The sequence below is a fragment of the Phyllobates terribilis genome, unplaced genomic scaffold (genome assembly GCF_046119375.1).
Source record: "Phyllobates terribilis strain yellow unplaced genomic scaffold, ASM4611937v1 Scaffold_1__5_contigs__length_1240528914, whole genome shotgun sequence".
Lineage (NCBI taxonomy): Eukaryota > Metazoa > Chordata > Amphibia > Anura > Dendrobatidae > Phyllobates > Phyllobates terribilis.
Genome location: NW_027362761.1, coordinates 991,298,042 through 991,325,990, shown reverse-complemented (window position 1 = coordinate 991,325,990; position 27,949 = coordinate 991,298,042).

The following is a 27,949-nucleotide window of genomic DNA, read 5'->3' as shown; positions in this document are numbered from 1 at the left end:
GCCAGGAGACTCTATGGAATGCTTTCTCAGCATCCAGCGAGAGTATCTAATTACAAATTTTTAACTGCATCTAGCCCAGGAAATACTTTGTGCCTAGTAGCAGTGTCTGCTAGTCAGCGGATTATTCCAGCTGTTAAGCAAGCTACACCACCTGTAGTTTGGACACTTAATTTTTTCAAAGGAAATGCTTCGGGACCCCGGGATACTCAGTGAAGAGCATCAGGAGGCACCCCAAGGCATAGGGGCTGGGACTGGCGGTAGGACGCCTTGCGGTGGACCGCCGAGCTCGATCCTTATAAAAGCTTTTTAACTGCAGCAGCTTTAGTGGACGCTACTGGAGCTGGAATTACGCGGCTGCTGGCATGAGACTTGCCCTCCAATAGATCCTTGTAAAAGGATTTATAGTGTATTCATTCAAATTAGAGAGACAATTTAAATTAAAAAGCTTAGACCTGCCTCCACCACAGGGGGCTCGCTCGACCCACCAGCGGACAGGCACCAGTCTTGGGAGAGGGGGGCTGGCCGTCAGGGTCCACCGCGGCTCTGGCACAAACCCGGCGACACGGAGGTGGCACGGGCAGGAACGGACTGGCCGTGTCGGCTTCTCACTTTTTGGATTTTAGAAGGGCATGACATGCCTATATCTGTGTCTCCCCCTCCTTTTACTCCTCCACCTCTTTTCTTTTCGCATGACTATATGTACTTGTCACTTTTCCATGTGTTAGTTATGTCTTCTGAGCAGTTTGTCAGCTTTTGGACACCTTTGAAGGTGTTTTCTATGTGTTTCTATGTGTTTTTGTTTGCCTGCCATTGGTTTTAATGGTGTTTGAAGGTGTTCGACGAACAGTTCGACGAACAGTTCGGCGAACACAAGGGTGTTCGACAAACCAAACCGAACTCGAACACTACGGGGGTGGCTCAACACTAGTCAGGAGTGGAACAATCAGAGGAAAAGTATAATAGAAACACGTCACCACTTCTTTATTTATCACCCTCTTCTGGTTTTGGCTTACAAATACTGATGGAAATTACTGACCAAATATTGAACATGTGAATGTGGCCTAAAAGTAATAAAAATTCAGACAGACTTTTCCATTGCTGAGACAGGAGATGACAGCTGCTACTAAGATTCTATCTAGATTAGAGGAGGAAGTAGGAGGGTGGAGCTACTTAGAAGTGTATCCGTATCACCTATCATCTCCTGTCTCAGATTTTACCTCAGAATTAAGAATTTTGATGATGACTGATCAATCCTGACATAGTGAGAAGCAGATTTCTCTGATAAGATATATTGCAAAGTTGATTATTTTCATGTGCACTATTGATTTATGAAATAAAAATTAAAACAATAGTTACTCTTTAACCCCTTAAGCCCCGAGGGTGGTTTGCACGTTAATGACCAGGCCAATTTTTACAATTCTGACCACTGTCACTTTATGAGGTAATTACTCTGGAACGCTTCAACGGATCCCCCTGATTCTGAGACTGTTTTTTCGTGACATATTGTACTTCATGATTGTGGTAAAATTTCTTCGATATCACTTGTGTTTATTTGTGAAAAAAATGGAAATTTGGCAAAAATTTTGAAAATTTTGCAATTTTCAAAATTTGAATTTTTATGCCCTTAAATCAGAGAGATATGTCACACAAAAGAGTTAATAAATAACATTTCCCACATGTCTACTTTACATCAGCACAATTTTGGAATCAAAATTTTTTTTTGTTAGGGAGCTATAAGGGTTAAAAGTTGACCAGCGATTTCTCATTTTTCCAACAAAATTTACAAAACCATTTTTTTAGGGACCACATCACATTTGAAGTCACTTTGAGAGGTCTTTATGACAGAAAATACCCAAAAGTGACACCATTCTAAAACCTGCACCACTCAAGGTGCTCAAAACCACATTCATGAACTTTATTAACCCTTCAGGTGCTTCACAGGAATTTTTTGAATGTGGAAGAAAAAAATGAACATTTAACTTTTTTCACAAAAATGTTACTTTAGACCCAATTTTTTTTATTTTCACAGAGGTAACAAGAAAAAATGGACCCCAAAATTTGTTGTGCAATTTCCCCTGGGCACGCAGATACCCAATATGTGGGGAAAAAACACTGTTTGGGCGCACGGCAGGGCTCGGAAAGGATGGAGCGCCATTTGACTTTTTGATTGTAAAATTTGCTTGAATAATTAGAGGACGCCATGTTGTGTTTGGAGAGCGCCTGTGTGCCCAAACATTGGAGCTCCCCCACAAATGACCCCATTTTGGAAACTAGACCCCCCAAGGCACCTATCTAGATGCATAGTAAGCACTTGGAACCCCCAGGTGCTTCACAAATTGATTCGTAAAAATGAAAAAGTGAAAAAAAAACCACTTTTTCATTTTTATGAATCAATTTGTGAAGCACCTGGGGGTTCCAAGTGCTCACTATGCATCTAGATAGGTGCCTTGGGGGGTCTAGTTTCCAAAATGGGGTCACTTGTGGGAGAGCTCCAATGTTTGGGCACACAGGGACTCTCCAAATGCAACATGGTATCCGCTAACAAATTGAATGGAAAATCGGCTCAAATTGTTAGCGGACACTAAGTTGCGTTTGGAGAGCCCCTGTGTGCCCAAACTTTGGAGCTCCCCCACAAGTAACCCCATTTTGGAAACTAGACCCCCCAAGGCACCTATCTAGATGCATAGTGAGCACTTGGAACCCCCAGGTGCTTCACAAATTGATTCGTAAAAATGAAAAAGTGAAAAAAAAAACACTTTTTCATATTTATGAATCAATTTGTGAAACACCTGGGGGTTCCAAGTGCTCACTATGCATCTAGATAGGTGCCTTGGGGGGTCTAGTTTCCAAAATGGGATCACTTGTGGGGGAGCTCCAATGTTTGGGCACACAGGGGCTCTCCAAACGCAACATGATGTCCGCTAACAATTTGAGCCGACAATTTGTTAGCGGACACCATGTTGCATTTGGAGAGTCCCTGTGTGCACAAACATTGGAGCTCCCCACAAGTGACCCCATTTTGGAAACTAGACCCCCCAAGGCACCTATCTAGATGCATAGTGAGCACTTGGAACCCCCAGGTGTTTCACAAATTGATTCATAAATATGAAAAAGTGTTTTTTTTTTCACTTTTTCATTTTTACGAATCAATTTGTGAAGCACCTGGGGGTTCCAAGTGCTCACTATGCATCTAGATAGGTGCCTTGGGGGGTCTAGTTTCCAAAATGGGGTCACTTGTGGGGGAGCTCCAATGTTTGTGCACGCAGTAGCTCTCCAAACGCAACATGGCGTCCGCTAACAATGACATGAATTCAATCTTTTTGAGAAGAAGGAACCTGCCCGGCATCATATCCCACACTGCTGAAGTGTCTGAAAGTGGGCTAACATCATTTTAATGGATTATCATACCTTGTAGAGTAGTGGTCAGTACCTGGGCCATCTAGGATCACTGGTACCCAGCGGAGCACAGTGTGTATGGCGGAGTTGTTTTCCACCTCTAGAGTTACTTGGTAAGAGCTTGCTCACACGAGCATATAATTTAGACTAGTGCTATCTGATGTTTTATCAGATAGCACTCTGCCCAATGATATTCTATGATGCAGTGCCAATTTGGCATGAGAAAAAAATCGCAGCATGCTGTGAGTGCATCTGATAGTCGAATCACGCGCACCATACAAGAACATGGGTGCATGGAAAACATTGGACTGCACTCGGCGGACAGAGACAATGGAGAAGATGGAGAAATTAAGTTCTCCGTCTTTTACACATCTGAGCTGCGATTCTCTTTTGCGAGAGAATCGGATCACAGTAAGATGACTCTTGGCTCAAACTCTTGACAGAGTTTAAGCTGGGTGTCATTAGCATAATTGGCCCTATTCTCTCGCATAAGAGAACAAATGGCTGTCTGACGGCAGTCTCTCTCTTGTAGAGTGTAAGCTCTTATGATCAGCAGGGTCCTATCTCTACTATGGAGTGTAAGCTCTTATTGTCAGCAAGGTTCTCTCTCTTGTAGTGTTAGTGCTTATAATTAGTGAGGTCCTCTCTTTGTCTCTCATGTAGAGTTTAAGCTCTTCTAGTCAGCAGGGTTGTCTATCTCTCTTTCATGTAGTGTTTAAAATCGTATGATCAGCGTATGTCTCGCTCTCTCTCACTCCTGTAGAGTGTATGCTATTATGGTTAGCAGCGTCCTCTCTCTCCCATATAGTGTGCAAGTTCTTCTGACCAGCAGAGCTCTCACTCCTTTCCCCCCATTTTTTTGTGAGTAATTAGAAGTTTTCCAGTATGGAGATTTATGCAAATTTATTTGGGAACTTGTGAAAATTCGGCAAAGTCAGTGAATTAAAATTTCTTAAGATCCGCTCATCTCTGATATTCAATATTCGCAGTTTGCTGACACGCAGTATATGTGTATTGTAGATTGTGAGCCCTCGCGGGCAGGGTCCTCACTCCTCCTGTACCAGTCACTGTCACATTGTGTTCAAGATTATTGTAATTGTTCTTGTATTATACCCCTTTTTCACATGTAAAGCGCCATGGAATAAATGGCGCTATAATAATAAATAATAATAATACTAATAATAATAATATTTGGTTGTATATTGGCCATTGTGTATTTGTGCACTTGATTACTACTTTTTCATTACACAGGTGTATTTCAGTAAATTAGAATATCATCAAAAAGTTAATTTATTTCAGTTCTTCAATACAAAAAGTGAACCTCAAATACAGTTGGTACGGAAAGTATTCAGACCCCTTTAAATTTTTCACTCTTTGTTTCATTTCAGCCATTAGGTAAATTCTAAAAAGTTAGTTTTTTTTCCTCATTAAAGTACACTCTGCACCCCATCTTGACTGAAAAAAAACAGAAATGTAGATATTTTTGCAAATTTATTAAAAAAGAAAAACTGAAATATCACATGGTCATAAGTATTCAGACCCTTTGCTCAGTATTGAGTAGAAGCACCATTTTGAGCTAGTACAGTCATTAGCCTTCTTGGGAATGATGCAACAAGTTTTTCACACCTGGATTTGGGGATCCTCTGCCATTCTTCCTTGGAGATCCTCTCCAGTTCCGTCAGGTTGGATGGTGAACGTTGGTGGACAGGCATTTTCAGGTCTCTTCAGAGATTCTCAGTTGGGTTTAGGTCAGGGCTCTGGCGGGGCCAGTCAAGAATGGTCACAGAGTTGTTCTGAAGCCACTCCTTTGTTATTTTAGCTGTGTGCTTAGGGTCATTGTATTGTTGGAAGGTGAACCTTTGGCCAAGTCTAAGGTCCAGAGCACTCTGCAAGAGGTTTTCATCTAGGATATCTCTGTACTTGGCCGGATTCATGTTTCCTTCAGTTTGCAACCAGTCATCCTGTCCCTTCAGCTGAAAAATACCCCCATAGCATGATGCTGCCACTACCATGTTTCACTGTTGGGATTGTATTGGGCAGGTGATGAGCAGTGCCTGGTTTTCTCCACACATACCGCTTAGAATTATCACCAAAAAGTTCTATCTTCGTCTCATCAGGCCAGAGAATCTTATTTCTCATAGTCTGGGAGTCCTTCATGTGTTTTTGAGCAAACTCTATGCGGGCTTTCATATGTCTTGCACTGAGGAAAGGCTTCCGTCTGGCCACTCTGCCATAAAGGCTCGACTGGTGGAGGGCTGCAGTGATAATTGACTTTGTGGAACTTTCTCCCATCTCCCTACTGCATCTCTGGAGCTCAGCCACAGTGATCTTGGGGTTCTTCTTTACCTCTCTCACCAAGGCTCTTCTCCCACGATTGCTCAGTTTGGCTGTACGTCCAGGTATAGGAAGACTTCTGGTGGTCCCAAACTTCTTCCATTTAAGGATTATGGAGGCCACTGTACTCTTAGGAACCTTGAGTAATTCAGAAATTCTTTTGTAAAATTGGCCCGATCTGTGCCTTGACACAATTCTGTCTCTGAGCTCCTTGGGCAGTTCCTTTGAGCTTATGATTCTCATTTGGTCTGACATGCACTGTGAGCTGTGAGGTCTTATATAGACAGGTGTGTGCCTTTCCAAATCAAGTCCTATCAGTGTAACTAACACAGCTGGACTCCAATGAAGGAGTACAACCATCTCAAGGAGGATCACAAGGAAATGGACAGCATGTGGCTTAAATATAAGTGTCTGAGCAAAGGGTCTGAATACTTATGATCATGTGATATTTCAGTTTTTCTTTTTTAATTAATTTGCAAAAATTTCTACATTTCTGCTTTTTTTCAGTCAACATGGGGTGCAGAGTGTACTTTAATGAGAAAAAAAATTAACTTTTTAGAATTTACCAAATGGCTGCAATGAAACAAAGAGTGAAAAATTTAAAGGGGTCTGAATACTTTCCGTACCCACTGTATTATATAGAGTAATTACAGAGTGACCTATTTCAAGTGTTTATATCTGTTACTATTGATGATTATGGCTTACAGCCAATGAAAACACAAAAGTCATTATCTCAGTAAATTAGAATAATTAACAAAAAAACACCTGCAAAGGTTTCCTAAGCATTTAAAAAGGTCCCTTAGTCTGCTTCAGTAGGCTCCACAATCATGGGGAAGACTGCTGACTTGACAGATGTCCAGGAGGCAGTCATTAACACACTCCACAAGGCCTCAGAGTTCCAATTTTCATTTGGTAATCAAGGTCCCAGAGTCTGGAGGAAGAGTGGAGAGGCACGCAATCCAAGCTGCTTGAGGTCTAGTGTGAAGTTTCCACAATCAGTGATGGTTTGAGGAGCAATGTCATCAGCTGGTGTAGGTCCACTGTGTTTTATCAAGACCAAAGTCAGCGCAGCCGTCTACCAGGAAATTTTAGACTACTTCATGCTTCCGTCTGCTGACAAGCTTTTTGGAGATGGAGATTTCATTCTCCAGCAGGACTTGGCACCTGTCCACACTGCCAAAAGTACCAATACCTGGTTTAAAAACAACAGTATCACTGTGCTTGATTGGCCAGGAAACTTACCTGACTTTAACCCCATAGAGCATCTATGGGGTATTGTCAAGAGGAAGATGATAGACACCAGACCCAACAATCCAGACGAGCTAAAGGCTGCTATCAAAGCAACCTGGGCTTCCATAACACCTCAGCAGTGCCACAGGCTGATCGCCTCCATGCCACGCCACATTGATGCAGTAATTGATGCAAAAGGAGCCCTGACCAAGTATTGAGTGCATTTACTGAACATACATTTCAGTAGGATTTTAAAATCATTTTTCAAGCTGTTGTTATAAAGTATTCTAATTTACTGAGATAATGACTTTTGTGTTTTCATTGGCTGTAAGCCATAATCATCAACATTAACAGAAATAAACACTTCAAATAGATCACTCTGTTTGTAATGACATATATTATATATGAGCATCACTTTTTGTATTGAAGAACTGTAATAAATTACATTTTTGATGATATTCTAATTTAGTGAGCTTCACCTGTAGGTGTATGGACCTTTTCTATGCAGTCATAGGCTGTCTTTGCCAGGATTGATTTCTTTTAAATTTTAATAGTTTACTGGATTGAAAACTTTTTTTTTTTAACCAACTGTTAAAAAAATATAGATGATCCATATAAAGTTTGATTAATCACAAGTTATAATCTAAAAAAAAAATCAAAGTCATAATACAAAGTCTGATTCCCATGTCTGAACATTTAGAAACCCATACACAATATATGAGACAAAATTAATGCATTGGGTGGCATTCTGTACTTACATTCATGCTTTTCAGCATTTATCACTGTGGGAATGTTACAGAGGATGATAAAATCTTCTAGAACATTAAAATCATAAAAAGTGTAATAAATGACTTTATAACTGTAGTAAAGGTACAGTAGACATATAACAAACTGCCTGCTGCAGATGTTGCTTCTGCAGCATTTTATAACCTAATGGGACTCATTGAGCTGATGTTGTTTTGTGTTTGAATATTTTGGCAGCATTTGGAAAGACTAATTTTATAAATGAAAGTTAATATCTGGAATATAGTAACATTAGTATCACTTTTTATTATAAGAACATATAGATAGATGTGATACATTTACAGTTAGGTTATTAAGAGTGTGCTCAGATATTTCTTGTGTTTCCGGTATATGCTGAATAAAAGATAATTAGAACTGTACTGAACAGATTGATACATAGATGTGTGAGAACAGGTTCAATATAAGGCATTGTTGTCATCACTTTTCTGTTCCATTATAGGAACAGAAAAATGGATTCTAGGCAGTGACGGACACAAATTGTGGCCATATTGACTATAATGGGATTTACTTGGTTTACATTAGGTTGTCATTAGTTTTAGAAGCAAAATAGCATGGTTTCTTAGTGTTAAAGTGACTGAACCTAATAGAGACTCTTGCAAAAGTGTGAAGGATGCCTGACAGTTAAGTGGGTGGTCCTAAACTGTAATTGTCAGTGTACTGTTGAATGGAGGGCCTAGTACATGTGAACTTCTCTTCTCTCAGATGTTACGTGCACTTTAACCTTTAAATCTCATGAAGGACAACATCTACAAGCAGTTTGTATGTTCTCCTTGTGTTTCCATGTGTTTCCTCCAGGTTCTCTGGTTTCCTCACTGTCCGAGGCATTATTCACATGTTAACAGGATGGGAATGCAGCGGCATAGTGAATGCAGACTCTGGTATGATTAAACAAGTTGTTATTTTTTAAGTGTGTACAAGTTTAGCAAGACAAGGTGCAATATCAATAAAATGGCAGTTTGTACATTATATTAATAACAATTCAGACAATACAGCACAATTCCTGCAAACTCTCTCGGCCTAGTGGTTACTGTCTGTCCCTAATTCAGGCCTTATTGCCCTGACCACTGCCCTATAAAGTAATAAACCCGGTGCTACCGCACTAAAAAATGCGACCCCTATAGGCTAGTCATTGACGAGATTTCCCTAACTTTCCCTAGGATAACTACTCTCTGTCAAATTACTAAACCTTGCATGAGTTAGTGAGTAGCAGAGCTACTCACTAGGAACATATACTGTATGATTTTAGAACTGTAACATCAGTATTTACAAAAGAAGTATGAAACAGACCAACTGATAAGTTTTAGTATGAATACACACTAGACAATAATACCAAGGATACACCGGACTGCCAACCGTCAGTGTTCAAGCTGAATCTGTAGGGGCCTTCTTCTGGCTGCTTTAGTTTGTAATGGTAGTCCCCACTCCAGGCCCTAAAATTAGACACACTACGCACTCCTGCTAGGCCGTAAGTCTTGAACTGCAGGTTTCAGACAATTCCTTCTGCCATCGACCTGTTCCCATTATCTTCAGTTCATAAGACACAACCCACATCCTTATCTGTTCACTCGATCGAGTTTCCATTCCTTTCACCAGGCCTCTGCACACGCGATCGAGTTTTTGTCCCTTTAACCAGGCCTTCGCTATCAGAATCCCTTATTCTCCTGTTTTCCATTTTGAAGACACTCATGGTTTTGGCATACAAATGCTGTTGAAATACTGATCAGAAATAATGTGTGAATAAAGCCTAAGGATGTACTGATAGGGAATTTACATTGTGAGCCTCAGTGGGGATAGTGATAATAATATCTAGAAAGTGCTGCAGAATATCAAGGGGCTATATGAGAGAGCATTTTACATAAATAAGTGAAAAAAGAAAAAAAGATCTAGCCAATGGTTGTAATTTTTCATAACTAGATACATAGTTGATTATTTTAATAGCTATTGTATACAAATATTTTATGCAAAACAAAAAAACCGAGCTGGACTATAAGTTGGTATAAAGTGTAAGTTCATGTTTACACTGTGGACATTTCATACACAAAACCCAAGAAAAAACAAAAAAATACAAAAATGAGCATATACCTTATAGCAAGTAAATCAGTAAATGGTAATAGTACATGTAAATAACATAGGTTACTTAGTTAACACTATTTTGATCAAAAAAGCACAAAAAACATCCCAACATGTCATGGTGTACCAATTGGGACAGTCCTAACCTGTTTCTATTATTAAAACCTTACCATGCGTCAAACAACATCAATGTGAATAAGGGCAGAGCAGGACAAGGCCCCAACTGAGTCACCCATCTGTAGACCGTGTACCAGGGAGGTCTTTCTCTGAATACAGCGGGCCGAGGACAACGGATACTAGCAGACACTTTGTTAGGGAACCACTTTTTACTAAGAACAAAAACTGGGTTGCCCCGGCAACGCAAAAATAGAACACAAACTTCACACACACCCAGCTCTGACAGCTGGGACCCCTGCACTGCACAACTGACAGGACCAGGATGTACTACAAGATGAACTATAATTTGCCTAACCAGTGGTTCCGCCTAGTGCGGTAACCGAATGTTACCCAGAGAAATTATGTAATCAGATGGGTGCACTAGGCGGCCCCAGCTGTGGTTGAAGCGCAAAAGTTCACAACTTAACAACATTCTACGTTTACAATACTGTTATTCTATCTATACACGAGCTCACCACTGGAGGAAGTCTCTAGCTAAGGTTCACTCAAACCTGCCTACTACTAATGTCATTAATTGAGAACCTGTTTTTGACGCCAAACTCTTGTGGTGATGCCTGAGCTCAGGACTTACCGGCCATTAACTGTTCTCTGAAGAAGCTGTCTGATCGGGCACTTAGCTTGGAGACTGAGGAGAGGGTCCTGACCTTGTCACAGGAGCGCAGTTTTCAGTCTGCCAGCCAAGCAGAAGGCCCTTCACGTCACTCAGATGCCCTAGGGGGAATCCAACTCTGCATCCAACCATAGTCGTCCCCCCAAGGTGATTCTTTCTCTTTGGCCAGAATCACAGGCAAGGCTTCACCTTCACTCAAAGGTCACCTTCACTCAAAGTTGTCTCCATATAATTCTTCACATCAGAAGACAAAACAATGTCTCCGACACGACAATCTTGGAACAAGCTGGACTCTGCAGCATTTACACTCTCCTGCTGAAAGCCCAAGCCAGATGGCCTGGATATGTGGTCAGAATTCCAGACATCCGATTGCCTAAACAACTGCTCTACGGAGAACTTTGTCAGGGAAAGCAAATACTCGAGGGGCAGAAGAAACATTACAAAGACTGCCTTAGAGTATCTCTTAAAAGCCGGGCAGTCAACATCAACGAATGTGAGAAGCTTGCGCTGGACTGGCTAGCTTGGCGAGGCAGGATCACCTCAGGAGCAAGTGCAGCTAAAGAAAGAAGAATCTTTGAGGCCAAAATAAAACCAGCTGTGCGCAAGGCACCAGCAGTATCTACTGTCCTGACTGCATCTATTTATGTCACGTATGTGGAGGATCCTTCAGGGCTCGAATTGGCCTCATCAGTCACCTCCAGACCCATTGTCACTGATCCTCCTGTAAACCCTGAAGTCATGGTCATCTTCGACTATAAGGGGCAAATAACAATGTCAGGCTGCCGACTGCTATTCTTACTGCTTGAGGAAGTCACCACCTTGGTGCACGGACCAGCTATCACCTCTCACCTCATTTGAAAATAAGTGTCACGCAAGGTGTGGGAAAGACTTAGTGCAACACAGAGGGAAGAGAGAAAGGGAGCCCAGATACTAGGCAAAGGGGGAAGTGGAGACCTGCTAGTCTGGACTAGTGTCACCCTGTCTCATCTACCTTCCCTATATTGGCTCCTCACAAATCGCTGCACATGTGCCTCGCCCTGACTTTCCCTCACGTATGGCTAAGGCTAGGGAACGAAGGAGATGAGCACTAGCCGATCTCCACTAAACTCTATAGACAACAAGGGTAGACAAACAGGGGGGAATTGCTTAGCTTTAGATGACTCCAAACAAATGCGCACACGGCCTCACGCTCCAGAGAGGAACAAAGTACTGCTCTGCTAAAGCAGTAATGAATATCGCCGGCACCTCCCTCTCAGACACACCAGGTATTTATACACCCAAGCCAAGGAGAAAATTAGCCAGAGGGAGGTAGCCGCTGGGTCCTAGAGACAGACAGCCTTTAAGAATATGTCTGTAATTCCAAATGTAGAGATCTCCTGCAACCAACTGCAGGGCGACTGTCTGTCACCTCTGACACACCCATGACAATAAGTCTGCTAGATTGATCTCTTTTCACTGCTGCCATGCTCCACCTTGCTCCCTACAGCCCCCTGTATTCACCACCGCAACCCTGGTACTAATGAAGGATGCCTGACAAGATTTCACTATTGTACGATGGATGAAGACCATGTTCCTCATTGACTCTTTGCTCATTCTCATGTGAGTCAGGAGGAGTGAGGAAAATAGAGTCAGTGAGGCAATGTGGAGCAGCAGCTTAGAACCACAATGGAGTCTTCATACATTGTACAACAGTGATCCTTGCTGCACCTCAGTGCTAGGCATGACCTCTTATGTCAAAAGCTGTGTACTGTGCTCTGGGATGCAGGTCCTTCTGGCACAGGATGAATTGAGTTCAACCCATAGCGCTGTCCTCTAAAAACAAAGGCTCTGCCTTCTGCTGTACATTATACATGTCAGGGAGCATTTGCAGTGCACAATCAATATAGGTTTGGAGGCCATATTTGCTTTGTGTTTCATGCTGTAATTCCTACACACAAACAGAAACGGCAAACCCAAGTGGCTTTATATAAATGAAATAAAAAACAGCAAGAAATATACCAATTCATGTTCAAATTGTTTCTCATTTCATGTTATGATTACTGATGAGCGAACGTGCTCACCACAGCTCGGTACTTGACTGAGCATCATGGTGCTCGACAAACTCGGCAAATATTTCCGGGTTGCTCGGGCGGGACATCAGGTCCCCGTCCTGCATGTTTGGTGCAAATGAACATGCAGGGATTGATTGGCTGGCCGCACAGCGTCATCAGGTCTATATCAGACCTGGCACTGCTATGCTCATCACAGTCTACCACGGAAACAGGTAGAGTAGGGAGAGCTGCTGCTGAGTCAGGGAGAGATTTGCTTGTGTATAGTTAGTATAGGTATTCCACAACATAAATATATATACAGTGGAGGCCAAAAGTATTGGCACCCCTGCAATTCTGTCAGATAATACTCAGTTTCTTCCTGAAAATGATTGCAATCACAAATTCTTTGGTATTATTATCTTCATTTAATTTGCTTGCAAGGAAAAACACAAAAGAGAATGAAGCAAAAATCAAATCATTGATCATTTCACACAAAACTCCAAAAATGGGCCAGACAAAAGTATTGGCACCCTCAGCCTAATACTTGGTTGCACAACCTTTAGCCAAAATAACTGCAAACAACTGCTTCCGGTAACCATCAATGAGTTTCTTACAATTCTCTGCTGGAATTGTAGACCATTCTTCTTTGGCAAACTGCTCCAGGTCCCTGATATTTGAAGGGTCCCTTCTCCAAACTGCCATTTTGAGATGTCTCCACAGGTGTTCTATGGGATTCAGGTCTGGACTCATTGCTGGCCACCTTAGAAGTCTCCAGTGCTTTCTCTCAAACCATTTTATAGTGCTTTTGGAAGTGTGCTTTGGGTCATTGTCCTGCTGGAAGACCCATGACCTCTGAGGGAGACCCAGCTTTTTCACACTGGGGCCTACATTATGCTGCAAAATTTGTTGGTAGTCTTCAGACTTCATAATGCCATGCACACGGTCAAGCAGTCCAGTGCCAGAGGCTTCAAAGCAACCCCAAAACATCAGGGAACCTCCGCCATGTTTGACTGTAGGGACCGTGTTCTTTTCTTTGAATGCATCTTTTTTTTTCCTGTACACTCTATGTTGATGCTTTTTCCCAAAAAGCTCTACTTTTGTCTCATCTGACCAGAGAACATTCTTCCAAAACGTTTTAGGCTTTCTCAGGTAAGTTTGGCAAACTCCAGCCTGGCTTTTTTATGTCTCGGGGTAAGAAGTGGGGTCTTCCTGGGTATCCTACCATACAGTCCCTTTTCATTCAGATGCCGACGGATAGTACGGGTTGACACTGTTGTACCCTTGGACTGCAGGGCAGCTTGAACTTGTTTGGATGTTAGTCGAGGTTCTTTATCCACCATCCGCACAATCTTGCGTTGAAATCTCTCATCAATTTTTCTTTTCCGTCCACATCTAGGGAGGTTAGCCACAGTGCCATGGGCTTTAAACTTCTTGATGACACTGCGCACGGAAGACACAGGAGCATTCAGGACTTTGGAGATGGACTTGTAGCCTTGAGATTGCTCATGCTTCCTCACAATTTGGTTTCTCATGTCCTCAGACAGTTCTTTGGTCTTCTTTCTTTTCTCCATGCTCAATGTGATGCACACAAGGACACAGGACAGAGGTTAAGTCAACTTTAATCCATGTTAACTGGCTGCAAGTGTGATTTAGTTATTGCCAACACCTGTTAGGTGCCACAGGTAAGTTGCAGGTGCTGTTAATTACACGAATTAGAGAAGCATCACATGAGTTTTCAAACAGTGCCAATACTTTTGTCCACCCCCTTTTTTAGGTTTGGTGTGGAATTATATCCAATTTGGCTTTAGGACAATTCTTTTTGTGTTTTTTCATTGAAGACAAATTAAATGAAGATAATAAGACCAAAGAATTTGTGATTGCAATCATTTTCAGGAAGAAACTGAGTATTATCTGACAGAATTGCAGGGGTGCCAATACTTTTGGCCACCACTGTATATATTTTATATATATATACCATATATATATATACCGTATATATATATATATATATATATATATATATACACTGCTTAAAAAAGAAAGGGAACACTCAAATAACACATCCTAGATCTGAATGAATGAAATATTCTTATTGAATACTTTGTTCTGTACAAAGTAGAATGTGCCGACAACAAAATCACACAAAAATCATCAATGGAAATCAAATTTATTAACCAATGGAGGCCTGGATTTGGAGTTACCCCCAAAATTAAAGTGGAAAAACACACTATATGCTGATCCAACTTTGATGTAATGTCCTTAAAACAAGTGAAAATGAGGCTTGGTATTGTGTGTGGCCTGCACGTGCCTGTATGACCTCTCTACAATGCCTGGGAATGCTCCTGATGAGGTTGCGGATGGTCTCCAGTGGGATCTCCTCCCAGACCTGGACTAAAGCATCCGCCAACTCCTGGACAGTGTGTGGTGCAACATGATGTTGGTGGATGGAGTGAGACATGATGTCCCAGATGTGCTCAATAGGATTCAGGTCTATGGAACGGGCGGGCCTGTCCATAGCTACAATGCCTTCATCTTGCAGGAACTGCTGACACACTCCAGCCACATGAGGTCTGGCATTGTCCTGCATTAGGAGGAACCCAGGGCCAACCGCACCAGCATATGGTCTCACAAGGGGTCTGAGGATCTCATCTCAGTACCTAATGGCAGTCAGGCTACCTCTGGCGAGCACATGGAGGGCTGTGTGGCCCTCCAAAGTAATGCCACCCCACATCATTACTGACCCACTGCCAAACCGGTCATGCTGATGTTGCAGGCAGCAGATCACTCTCCACGGTGTCTCCAGACTCTGTCACGTCTGTCACGTGCTAAGTGTGAACTTGCTTTCATCTGTGAAGAGCACAGGGCGCCAGTGGCGACTTTGCCAATCCTGGTGTTCTGTGGCACATGCCAAGCATCCTGCACGGTGTTGGGCTGTGAGCACAACCCCCATCTGTGGACGTCGGGCCCTCATACCACCCTCATGGAGTCAGTTTCTAACTGTTTGTGCAGACACGTGCACATTTGTGGCCTGCTGGAGGTCATTTTGCAGGGCTCTGGCAGTGCTCCTCCTGTTTCTCCTTGCACAAAGGTGGAGGTAGCGGTCCTGCTGCTAGGTTGTTGCCCTCCTACGGCCCCCTCCACGTCTCCTGGTGTACTGTCCTGTCTCCTGGTAGCGCCTCCCGCCTCTGGACACTATGCTGACAGACACAGCAAACCTTCTTGCCACAGCTCGCATTGATGTGCCATCCTGGATGAGCTGCACTACCTGAGCAAATTCTGTGGGTTGTAGAGTCCGTCTCATGCTACCACGAGTGTGAAAGCACAACCAACATTCAAAAGTGACCAAAAAATCAGCCAGAAAGCATTGGTACTGAGATATGGTCTGTGGTCCCCACCTGCAGAACCACTCCTTTATTGAGGGTGTCTTGATAATTGCCAATAATTTCCATCTATTGTCTATTCCATTTGCACAACAGCATGTGAAATTTATTGTCAATTAGTGTTGCTTCCTAAGTGGACAGTTTGATTTCACAGAAGTTTGACCTACTTGGAGTTTTATTCTGTTGTTTAAGTGTTCCCTTTATTTTTTTGAGCAGTGTATATATATATATCCATCTGAACAAACAGTCCTTCAGAGGTCTAATCCAGCTGCATATATTCAGTGGTGAAAAAACAGTGGCCGACATTATAATAAACTCTTGTTGGAAAACAGGTCCCAAATGTCCAACCTCAACGGAGTATGCCTACTCAAAAAGTAGTATGAAACTGGAGAACACGGGTACTGTGACATCCCATGAGCATCTCTTGAGAAAGCCCTTGTGCTGTTAGGCGAAACACGCGTTGAGGCGCGTATCGGCCACTGCTATTTGTGTGACGCCCCATGCTGTCTTTAGGACCCCCTTCTCAGGTGAGCACTTCTGAACTTCCACTGGTTCAAATATTGTGGACCTGATCCAGCGCGGTATTATAGCTGTTACTATCAGCATAAAACACATACACCATTGACCTTTTTTCACCTGAGAGGATTTGATTCTTGTTTCTTTGTCATCATGGGATGTCACAGTACCCGGTTCTATGCACCTTATGTCCCTATTGATATATCACTTTGATCCATTACTTTTTGTATGTGATTTTTACTATTTTGTACCAATAAAATCATTTTTATGCCATGCTACTCAAGTGTTCTCCAGTTTCACATATTCAGTGGTGATAGCAGGAATTAGGCAGGCAGGCAGTGTATGTGGCAGACTGCAGTGTATGATACAGCACAAGAGGGTCCATTGAAAGTTCTGTCTGCTGCTGCTGTTCTTACAGATATTTGTAGACATAGCTCCATATTTCAGGGGCCAGGTCAATTTTTTTTTATCTTAATCCTGGTTAATTGCTTAAAAAGCAATCCAGAGTACACCATTTTTCTGCTCCATTTGCTTGTTAGCACTGCAGAATACAGCCAGATCTGTTGCATATTTCAGCGATAAAAATCCTATTATTTGAACTGAACGTGGAAAATATTGGCCTCCTTTTCTATTCTGTTGCAGTGTGTCAGTCAAGCTATTCACACTAGGTGTCTGTGAAGGATAATATTATCAAACTACAGGCCTGCTATTTAAAACCGTGGTTCTATGTCACACATAACACCTATAAGAGTGTTCCAAAATCTGACATTTCTTCCATTTTTATTCCGTTGCAGTGTGTTGGTAAAGCTATTCACACTAGGTGTCTGTGAAGGATAGTATTAGCAAATTACAGGCCTGCTATTTAAAACTGAGGTTCTTTATCAGACATATCACGTATAACAGCGTTCCAAAATCAGCCATTTCTGACTTCCATTTCGTTGCAGTGTGTCGGTCAAGCTAATCACACTAGGTCTCTGTGAAGAATCGTATTAGTAAATTACAGGTCTGCTATTTAAAATCGTGGTTCTCTGTCAGACATATCACATATAACAGCGTTCCAAAATCAGCCATTTCTGCCTTCCATTTTGCTGCAGTATGTCGGTCAAGCTATTCACACTAGGTCTCTGAAGAATAATGTTAGTAAACTACAGGCCTGCTATTTAAAAACGTAGTTCTCTGTCAGTTGTATCACATATAACTGCGGTTCAATTCCAGCCATTTGTAGTGAACGTGGAAAATATTGTCCTCCATTTATAGATTGTAGCAGTGTGTCTGTGTACACCATTTTACAGCTCCATTTGCTTGTTCACAGAATACAGCCAGATATTTTTAGTTTTATTCATATTACTGTATTGTGGAAGCAGAGGAACTTATTTCAATGATCAGACGCACATGATCCATATGACTGCCGTGATAATACAGAAATTTTGTGGAGCGTGGCAAATATTCCATTCCAGTTAAAGTCAGCCACCTGTGTTTTGTTGAACCAATCGACACTTGGTCACTGACAAATACCATACTATTAGGTGACTGTCTGAAACCATGGCCATCAGACGTTATCCTATATGACTGCCCTAATAATAGAGCAATTATTGTGAGCGTGTCAAATATTACACTCCATTTAAAGTATTGCAGTTGTGGGTTCAAACCTATTCACAGTTGGCCACTGACAAATAGCATATCTGTGAACAATGTTGTCAAAGTATTAAGCCACTTTTGTGGACTGACAAAAAAAAAATATATAAAAAACAAGCTAAAATGGAAAAAATGTTAAGAAAAATTCTTTCCAGGGTAATGACTTGTATATAAGGCCAAAGAAATTCAAAAAAATAAAGTTATGGATTGTGGATGTCACTTATGCAACCAGAATGAAGACTCATCAGTAGCTGGTGATGATACCACATAGCAGCACCTGTCCCTATTGTAAATTCATCTAACAGCGTTATCGATAGGGAATAGAATAGATTTCAATTTTTTTTGGCCACCAGCAGCACGCAGTATAAGGCAATAATACCTGGCTGGATCGATGTAATACGCTATCCATACTGCAATACCTCACCTGCAAAAGAATTTCAGATAAGACAGTTAATATTCTAGAATATAGAATCTATTTGAATTGTCCTTCCCATTATTAAGGAGTGTGTCTCCTATACTGTTATTGCATATGCAACAATTTCAAGGGCTGCCAAAAATTAGGACAAACTCCAATACATATTAGAAGAGACGTAAGAAAAAAAAAAAATAAAAACAGTAGGATCTTTTTAGTATAAAAACCAGACTCGCCAATGTAACCTCAAGGTAATCACATTGTTCAGCTCCTGCACCTACTCCTCCTTCAGTTCAGCCTCCATCTCCGAAATGACCACATCAGTCACAAGCTGACAGCACTGCAGCACTGCCTTGGCCAAGCGTCAACAGGCTGTGCTGAAAATCATATGCTTAATGCTTAGGTGACAAACCGCCCACCGCTGCAGAGTTGTTGAAAGCTGTAACACAGCAGCCTGATCTGTGGCTCTCACCGATGAACATACAACCAGGCATGGTCATGTGTGACAATGGGCGGAACCTGGTGGCGGAGAAATGACAGCCGGAGTAGATACAGTTTCCCTCTATGCCAGTCATTTCACCGAGCTAAAGAATATGGCTGTGGTGAAATACAACTCTCACCGAGAAGCAGTGTCAGACTGAAAAGCATTGGGCCCACCAGAGGATTTGATTCTGAGGGCCCACCTTTCTCCCCCGCTCAAGAGCCCTATAGCATTTGCAAAGTTTGCGCTACCATGAACTCCCCTGATGGAGAAGTCAGGGCCATATATGGCGCATGTCGGGAAGGGGTTAAAATGCGCAAGGTATGTGTCAAGGGACGGGGAATTGGATGTTATGGTGATAGTGCACGCAGAATCTGTGGGCAAGATGAAACTGTGCCTGCTGAGGGAGCACCACAGACACCCAAGTCATTTCGAACCTTCCTGTCCTATTTCTAGGGGGCCGTGGAACACCACTATTGAAGCTGCACATGCGGATTATCATTGGGGACAATGGGGCACGTATTATCAAGTGTTTTTTAAGCCTTTTTGCTGCGGAAGTTTCGTGGCAAAAACGCTTGAAAAACGCATAGTGGGCACGCAGCCTTAGGGTGAGCAAAACACAGTACTTGTTAAGTACTTTGTTAAGTAATGCCCCTATATATTCAACTGTCTGGACAACTATTTAATGAATTATTAGACTTACCTGTAGTTGAATTGTAATTTTAATTTTGCAAATTAAACTAAGACTTTTATTAGTATATGCTAATTTTTTAAACAGTCTTGAATTAGTTTGTTAGGGAAATGTACATTTTTGAATGTACAAAATAAAAAAAGTTTGCAATCAATGGCCAATATCTGTGGGAGTAATTTCTACTATGATACTCCATAGAAAATGTTGATTCTTAAAAGGAAACCAAAGGTTTGCTGATAAACATGTTGGGGTGTACTCATTTATGCTAAGCACTCTATCCAAGATCATGTGTAACTTATATTTGTGAAGTTCTTAGGTCCTATAGCAAAAATTGTAACACAGTTGCATTTATATTGCTAAGCTCCAATCACTTCAATGGCTACCTTTGCACCCCATGTTAATGTACAGTAGCTTGGTGTGACACTGCCTTTACCAACGTTTTGTTTTTGTATAGACAATTTCTGCAGTATGTACATAACAACTGGGGTATTTTAAGGGAGAAAAAATAAATGAGATTAAAAATGTTAATGGTGTAAATATGTTTTAGTGTAATGTTTTCTTTCTGCCTGAAGCTATTACTGTTAAAATTACAATTGCTGTTCTTGGAAGCTGGTTTTCTGCACTGTTAATGAATTCAATAGCTAATGGTTTTAAGAAAATGTACTTTAAGAAATGCTATGTGCCTAATGTTTTCTTAAAATAAATCATATCATCCTATGGTAAATCAAAATCCCATGTAAATAATGTAATGTAAAAAATAGGCTACCATTAACACAATAATATTGTAATGTTTCGCAAATTGAAAATGACTTATTCTCTTTCAGCATTTGGAGTATCATATCAACATATCTTCATCTGCCTGTACAGCTGCTACAGTGGGTAAAATAAGTATTTGATACACAGTCGATTTTGCAAGTTTTCACACCGACAAAGAATGGAGAGGACTGTAATTTTTATTCTAGGTACACTTCAACTGTGAGAGACAGAATCTAAAAACAAAAAGTAGAAAATCACATTGTATTTTTAAACAATTAAATTGCATTTTATTACATGAAATAAGTATTTGATCACCTACCAACCAGCAAGAATTCCAGCTCTCACAGACCTGTTAGTTTTTCTTTAAGAAGCCCTCCTACTCTGCACACATTACATGTATTACTTGCACCTGATTGAACTCGTTACCTGTATAAAAGGCACCTGTCCACACACTCAATCAATCACACTCTAACATCTCCATCATGGCCAAGACCAAAGAACTGTCTAAGGACACCAGGGACAAAATTGTAGACCTGCACAAGGCTGGGATGGGCTACAGGACAATAGATAAGCAGCTTTGAGAGAAGTCAGCAACTGTTGGCACAATTGATAGAAAATGGAAGAAACACAAGATGACTGTCAATCTTCCTTGGTCTGCGACTCCATGCAAGATCTCGCCTCGTGGGGTAAGGATGATTCTGAGAAAGGTCAGGAATCAGCCCGTAACTACATGGGAGGACCTGGTCAATGACCTGAAGAGAGCTGGTACCACAGTTCCAAACATTACTGTTAGTAACACTCTACGTCATCATGGATTAAAATCTCCAAGTTCGCCAATGACCATCTGGATGGTCCAGAGGAGGCATGGGAGAAGGTCATGTATTCAGATGATCTATACAAAAACTATCGCACCTCCTGATTGTAATAGGTGCTAACGGGTAAGGTACCAAACCAGAATGAAGTCTATCAAAAACCCGGCACTCAAAGAGAAAAATAAGATAATGTATTTTTTAATAAAGTGAGTACAAAATAATAATCAGACGTTTCGGTCCCTTAGGACCTTCATCAGTGTACGGGGTGAAGGTCATGCGAGTGGACAATTTCCACTATGGGAGCTGAAATGGAAGCTGTAACAGTCGAGCTGTAATGTCCAAAAGGTATGGAAAGTCCTGTAAAGCTCTTCCCCTCCTGACTAGCGGTGGACTCCGCGTCTCCTGAGGACATTCCACATGACTGATAGCCACAGTCTCCTTTACAGGACTTTCCATACCTTTTGGACATTACAGCTCGACTGTTACAGCTTCCATTTCAGCTCCCATAGTGGAAATTGTCCACTCGCATGACCTTCACCCCGTACACTGATGAAGGTCCTAAGGGACCGAAACGTCTGATTATTATTTTGTACTCACTTTATTAAAAAATACATTATCTTATTTTTCTCTTTGAGTGCCGGGTTTTTGATAGACTTCAATGTATTCAGATGAGACTAAAAAAGAACTTTTGGTATCAACTCGACTCATCGTGTTTGGAGGAAGAAGAATTAGAAATAACCCCAAGAACACTGTCCCAACCATGAAGCATGGTGGGGAAACATCATACTTTGGGGGTGCTTTTCTGCAAACGGTACAGGACGACTGCATCATATTGAAGAGGGGGTGGATGGGGTCATGTATCTCAAGATTCTGGCAAACAACCCCCTTCCCTCAGTGAGAGCATTGAAGATGGGTCGTGGCTGGGTCTTCCAGCATGATAATGACCCAAAACACACAGCCAGGGCAACTAAGGAGTGGCTCTGTAAGAAGCATTTCAAGGTCCTGGAGTGGCCTAGCCAGTCTCCAGACCTGAACCCCATAGAAAATCTTTGGAGGGAGCTGAAATTCAATGTTGCCCAGCAACAGCCCCGAAACTCGAACGATCTGGAGAAGATCTGTATGGAGGAGTCAGCCAAAATCCCTGCTGCAGTATGTACAAACTTGGTCAGGAACTACAGGAAACATCTGACCTCTATAATTGCAAACAAAGGTTTCTGTACCAAATATTAAGTTCTGTTTTTCTATTGTATCAAATACAATACAATAAAATGCAAATTAATTATGTAAAAATCATACAATGTGATTTTCTGGATTTTTTTAAGATTCTCTCTCTCACAGTTGAAGTGTACCTGCGATAATAATTACAGACCTATCCATTCTTTGTAGGTGGGAAAACTTGCAAAATCGGCAGTGTATCAAGCACATTTTCCGCACTGTAGATGTTTGAAAAGGAGCAGAGGAGTATCTAGGTTTTCAGGCACAAGGGGCTATATATTGCCCAAGCTGTTTGACTAGTTGTCTTGAGACAACTTATATTAGACTTGCATACTTTCAATCAAGTGCTGACTAGCTCATCTTCCTGATTTACTTGGAAACCTCAGTGTAAGTGCTCAACGCAGAGCGCAGAGTAGATGTGAGCCGAGTCCTACTGCAATGTTTGAGAAGCAGAATGAACAAATCAGCAGCAGGTGAAAAATTGGTTTTATTCATTTTTTACACTGTTTATCATGCGGTTTAAGTGATTAGACAACTTTATTCTTCGGGTTGGGGCGTACCAGATTTTTATCAGGCTTTTTATGTTTGGCTGCTGGCACACACTAAAAAACGTTTTTTCCTTGCAAAGACTAGTTTTTGTATCGCCATATTTTGAGAGCTATAATTTTTCCATATTTTGGCTGACAGAGTCATGTAAGGGCTTGTTTTTGCAGGACAAGTTCACGCTTTTATTGGTACCATTTTCAGACATTTTTTGATCGCTTTCTATTCCGATTTTTGTAAGGCAGAATAAACAAAAACCTACAATTTAGGAATTGTTATTTTGTTGTTTATTTATGCCGTTCCGTGTGTGGTAAAATTGATAAGGTAGCTTTATTCTTCGGGTCTGTATGTTTACAGTGATACCACATTTATATTGTTTTTTTATGTTTTGGCGCTTTTACACGATAAAAACTATTTTATAGAAAAAATTTTTTTGCATCGCTTTATTTAGAGAGCTAGAACTTTTCTATGTTTGTGCTGATGGGGCTAAATGGTGGCTTGTTTTTTGCGGGACAAGATGACATTTTCAGGGGCACCATTTTTATTTACATTCGTATCTTTGATCGCGTTTTATTCCAATTTTTGGTCAGCGGTATGATGAGAAAGCACCGTTTTATTTATTTTTTATCATGTTCATTAAAGTGGTTAACTAGTGAGACAGTTTTATAGGTCAGGTCGTTCTGGACCAAATATGTGTACCGTATTTTTCGGACTATAAGACGCACTTTTTTCCTCCAAAATTTTGGAGGAAAATGGGGGGTGCGTCTTATAGTCCGAATGTTGGGGGGAGTGTATATATATATGTGGGGTGTGGGGGGAGTGGTAGCGGTGGAGAAGCGGGGCACAGGAGGCAGCAGCCGCCCGCTGCAGCCTACACTGTCCCCGCTGCTAAAGAAAATGAATATTCACTGCTCCCCATGCCCATGGGTTGTGGGGAGCACTGAATATTCATGCTCCTTAATAGCAGCACACAGTGTAGCCGCAGCGTGGCTCCTGCTGCTGCCGGAATCGCCTGTGCCCGCTGTTAGAGGGCATGAATATTCAACCTCTGGGGAGCAGTGACTTCCAGCAGCTGATCTCTTCATGTGAGTCGCGCATGGTAGTGAGATCAGTGCAGGCAGACAGGACTAAGCGCTGGAGGAGAGAGAAGAAAGGTGAGTATGAGTGTTTATTTTTATTTTATGTGCAGCCTGATGGGGATTAGGGGACCATGCATACTAGGATAAGGATGAGGGGGCCATACATACCAGGGTAAGGATGAGGGGTGCCATGCATACCAGGATAGGGATTAGGGGTGCCATGCATATCAGGATATAGGATTAGGGGTGCCATGCATACCAGGACTGGGATGAGGGAGCCATGCATACCAGGACAGGGATGAGGGGTTCCATGCATATCAGGATAGGAATGAGGGGTGCCATGCATACCCGCATAGGGATTAGGGGTGCTATGCATACCAGGATAGGGATGAGGGGTGCCATGCATACCAGGACAGGGATGAGGGGTGCCATGCATACCAGGATAGGGATGAGGGGTTCCATGCATACCAGGATGGAGGGGTGCCATGCATACCAGGATGGAGGGATGCCAGGCATACCAGGATGGGGATGGGGACCACGTATAAAATGAAGGGGTGGCATATATACCAGGATAAGGGATATTGTCAGATTTGGGGGGATATTACCCCTATACCAGTATCAGCAGAAGACCCCCTCCCCCTTTAAAGTGCATCATGAACACATTTTTTACCTAATTTTTTATTTTTTTATTTTCCTCCTCTAAAACCTCAGTGCATCTTATAGTTCGAAAAATACGGTACTTTTATTGTTTTTTTTTCATAATATTTATTTATGGGTACAATATATTTTTATTTTTTTCTGATTATTTTTTCATTTTTTTTTAATATTTTTGCAATTTTTTTTTCACTTTCTTTCACTTTTTTACTTTGTCCCACTATAGGAGTTTCATTTTTTGCAGGCTGATCGCTTGTATAGCATAGGGATGCAGCAGCATACCTATGCTATGCGGGCTGTCAGCGATGCACTAACACAAACACTGGCACTGCCCATGATCTAGCTAACTTGCTGATGCCTGGTGACCCGGATGTCGTAAGGATGACATCAGGTCACCATGGCAACGATCGGGACCCCATGATGATGTCGCGGGGTCTCCGATCGAAGGTAAGAGGGGCTGTATTACCTCTGTCTGCTCCCAAAATGCTGTGATCAACTTCCGAGTGCCAGCTGTCAGAATCTTCTGACATCCGCCGGCGATCGCACCCGCACAGCCTCTGTGCGGGAGTGATCGCCATGTCATAATATTAAGTACCTGGTCCATAAGGCCCAGGGCACAGAGACATATTATGTAGTATGTCAGAAAGGGTTAAAGTAACCTTGGGTTCTTTTGTGACCTTTCAGATTATTATACAACCTGGTTTTGGAATAATCTTTGTTGGTTGACCACTGCTGGGGATGGTAATAATGGTTTTGTATTTCCTCCATTTGTATATATTCTGATTGACTTTGGATTGGTGGACTCCAAACTCTTTAGAGATGTTTTTTATCCTTTTCCAGCCTTATGAACATCTTTCTCGGATGTCTTCAGAAATCTCCTTTGTTTATGCTATAATAAAAGTCTACAAACATGTTGTGAAGATGTATCACTCACACCTGAGTGTCATCCTTTTTATTGAAAACAACAATCTCTAATCTCATCTTTGCTAAACTCAAAGGCTCACATACTTTTGCCACACACAGACACGGTATATTAAATACTTTTCCTCAATAAAAAAATAGTCTTTTTCACTCATTTCTCTTCCTTGGTCCTTTTTAGTTACTTTTAGGACATGTGTAAAAATCTGGTATAGTTTTAAGTTAAGTTGATGCAAAAACATGGATAATTCTAAAGGGTTTAAAAACTTTGCTTCTACTTCTTCGTGTTTTTCCAGTATCAAAGTTAAATACTTTTTAAATTACAATAATTAACTGCTAAATCACTGCCTGTCATTTATGTACACTGGTTGGGAGTGTATGTGTTTTTAAACATGTGCCTTTGTACGTACACTCATGGTGTGAGTTTAATCTGGAAAAACAGTTTTCATTTTTTCTGTTTTCTTAGATATACAGTCCTGCTCATTGTTATTGGCACCTATGAAGTTTAAGTAATTAATTAGGAATATCTCCTAATGAATCAAGTGAAACTTTCTTTTTGGATAGAGCACTCATGTGAATACAAAAGAGCAAATGATAAACAATGATTTGAAACCAAAAACAATTGGAGGGAAAAATAGAAAAACCTAAAGCTTGCTGTGACACAGGTATTGGCACCCTTTACATTAATTTAGTATGGAAATGCATTTTGACTCGCTGTAGTAAATCACAAAAGAGATTAACCTGTGATTAATTGTCAGTGCCGATGTGACATGAATTAGCCAATGAATGGTGACTTCAGTGGTTTAAAAAGTCCCATGGCAGGCCCTATTCCTTTGTCACAATGGTGAAGACAAAGGAGCTGTCTGAGGACATCAGAACTGTTATTATTAGCAAACACAAGACTTCCAAAGGGTATAAGACCATCACCAAATGTTATTAAGAAATATTCCAAGCACGAAACTGTCAAGAACCTCCCTGGACATGGGGGAAAGAGGAAAACTGACAAGAGATATCTTTGAAGGTTGGTGCGAATTTTGGAAAAAGGACCACGTCAAACATCCAAAGACCTGAAGGCCAACCTGGAACAGTCTGGGGTCATTGTTTCAACAAGTAGCATATGCCGCACACTAAACCAAGCTGAACTTTATGGGCAAAGGTCAAGGTAGAAGCCATTGCTGAAGAAAAGACTTAAAAAGGAATGACTGGATCTTTGCCAAAGTGTACCTTGACAAACCACATCCTTCAGGGAAAATGTTTTGTGGACAGATGAAATAAAAATAGAGCTTTTTGGCAATGCAAAGCAACAGTTTGTTTACAGATGGTGCAATGAAGCTTATAAGGAAAAGAACACCTTACCAACAGTTAATCATGGTGGAGGATTCATAATGCTGTGGGGTTGCTTTGCCGAGTCTGGTACTGGAGGCCTTGTCCATATCACAGGAATCATGAAATCAGAGAATTATCAAGAAATTTTAGAGCGAAATGTCCTACCCAGTGTAAGAAAACTTGGTTTCAGTCAAAGATCATGGGTCCTCCAGAAAAACAATGACCCAAAGCACACATCCAAAAGTACATAGGAATGGTTGAAAAAAAATGGACTGTTTTAAAATGGCCAGCAATAAGTCCTGACCTCAATCCAATTGAAAATCTCTGGGGTGAGCTGAAATCTGCCATTGGGAAAGAAGCTACAAGAAACATTTGGAGCCTGTCAGCAATGCCAAAGGGTATGCAACCAAGTATTAATTAGGGGTGTCTTTATTGCTGCATATGCTGTTTATTAAATTTTTTCCTTGTTTTTCAACTTCCATGTGGCAATTTCAATGTTTTATTGTTGTATTACTTTTGACTACTAATTAAAAAATCCTGAGGATATAACTTTGGTACATTTCCATTTATTTCTGAAGATATTGTACAGTCTATGAAAAAATGAAGGGTGCCAATAATCGTGAGCAGCACTGTATAGAGGGACTTTACTATGAAGGGATTTTTTTCATCAGTTTTGTTTGTAGCTGTGCTGCCTTATTTATCAGTGTTGCGCAATGTTTGATAAATCTAATGCATTTTTAGTTATAACAATGTACTGTAGACCTGTTTTTTCTACTTTTTATGTTATCTACTACTAGTTTGAAAATTATTTTTTCTCTGTCTAATGGCCTTGTGTGAACATGCATTTACATTTTGCATGCACATCAATTTACGGGATAGC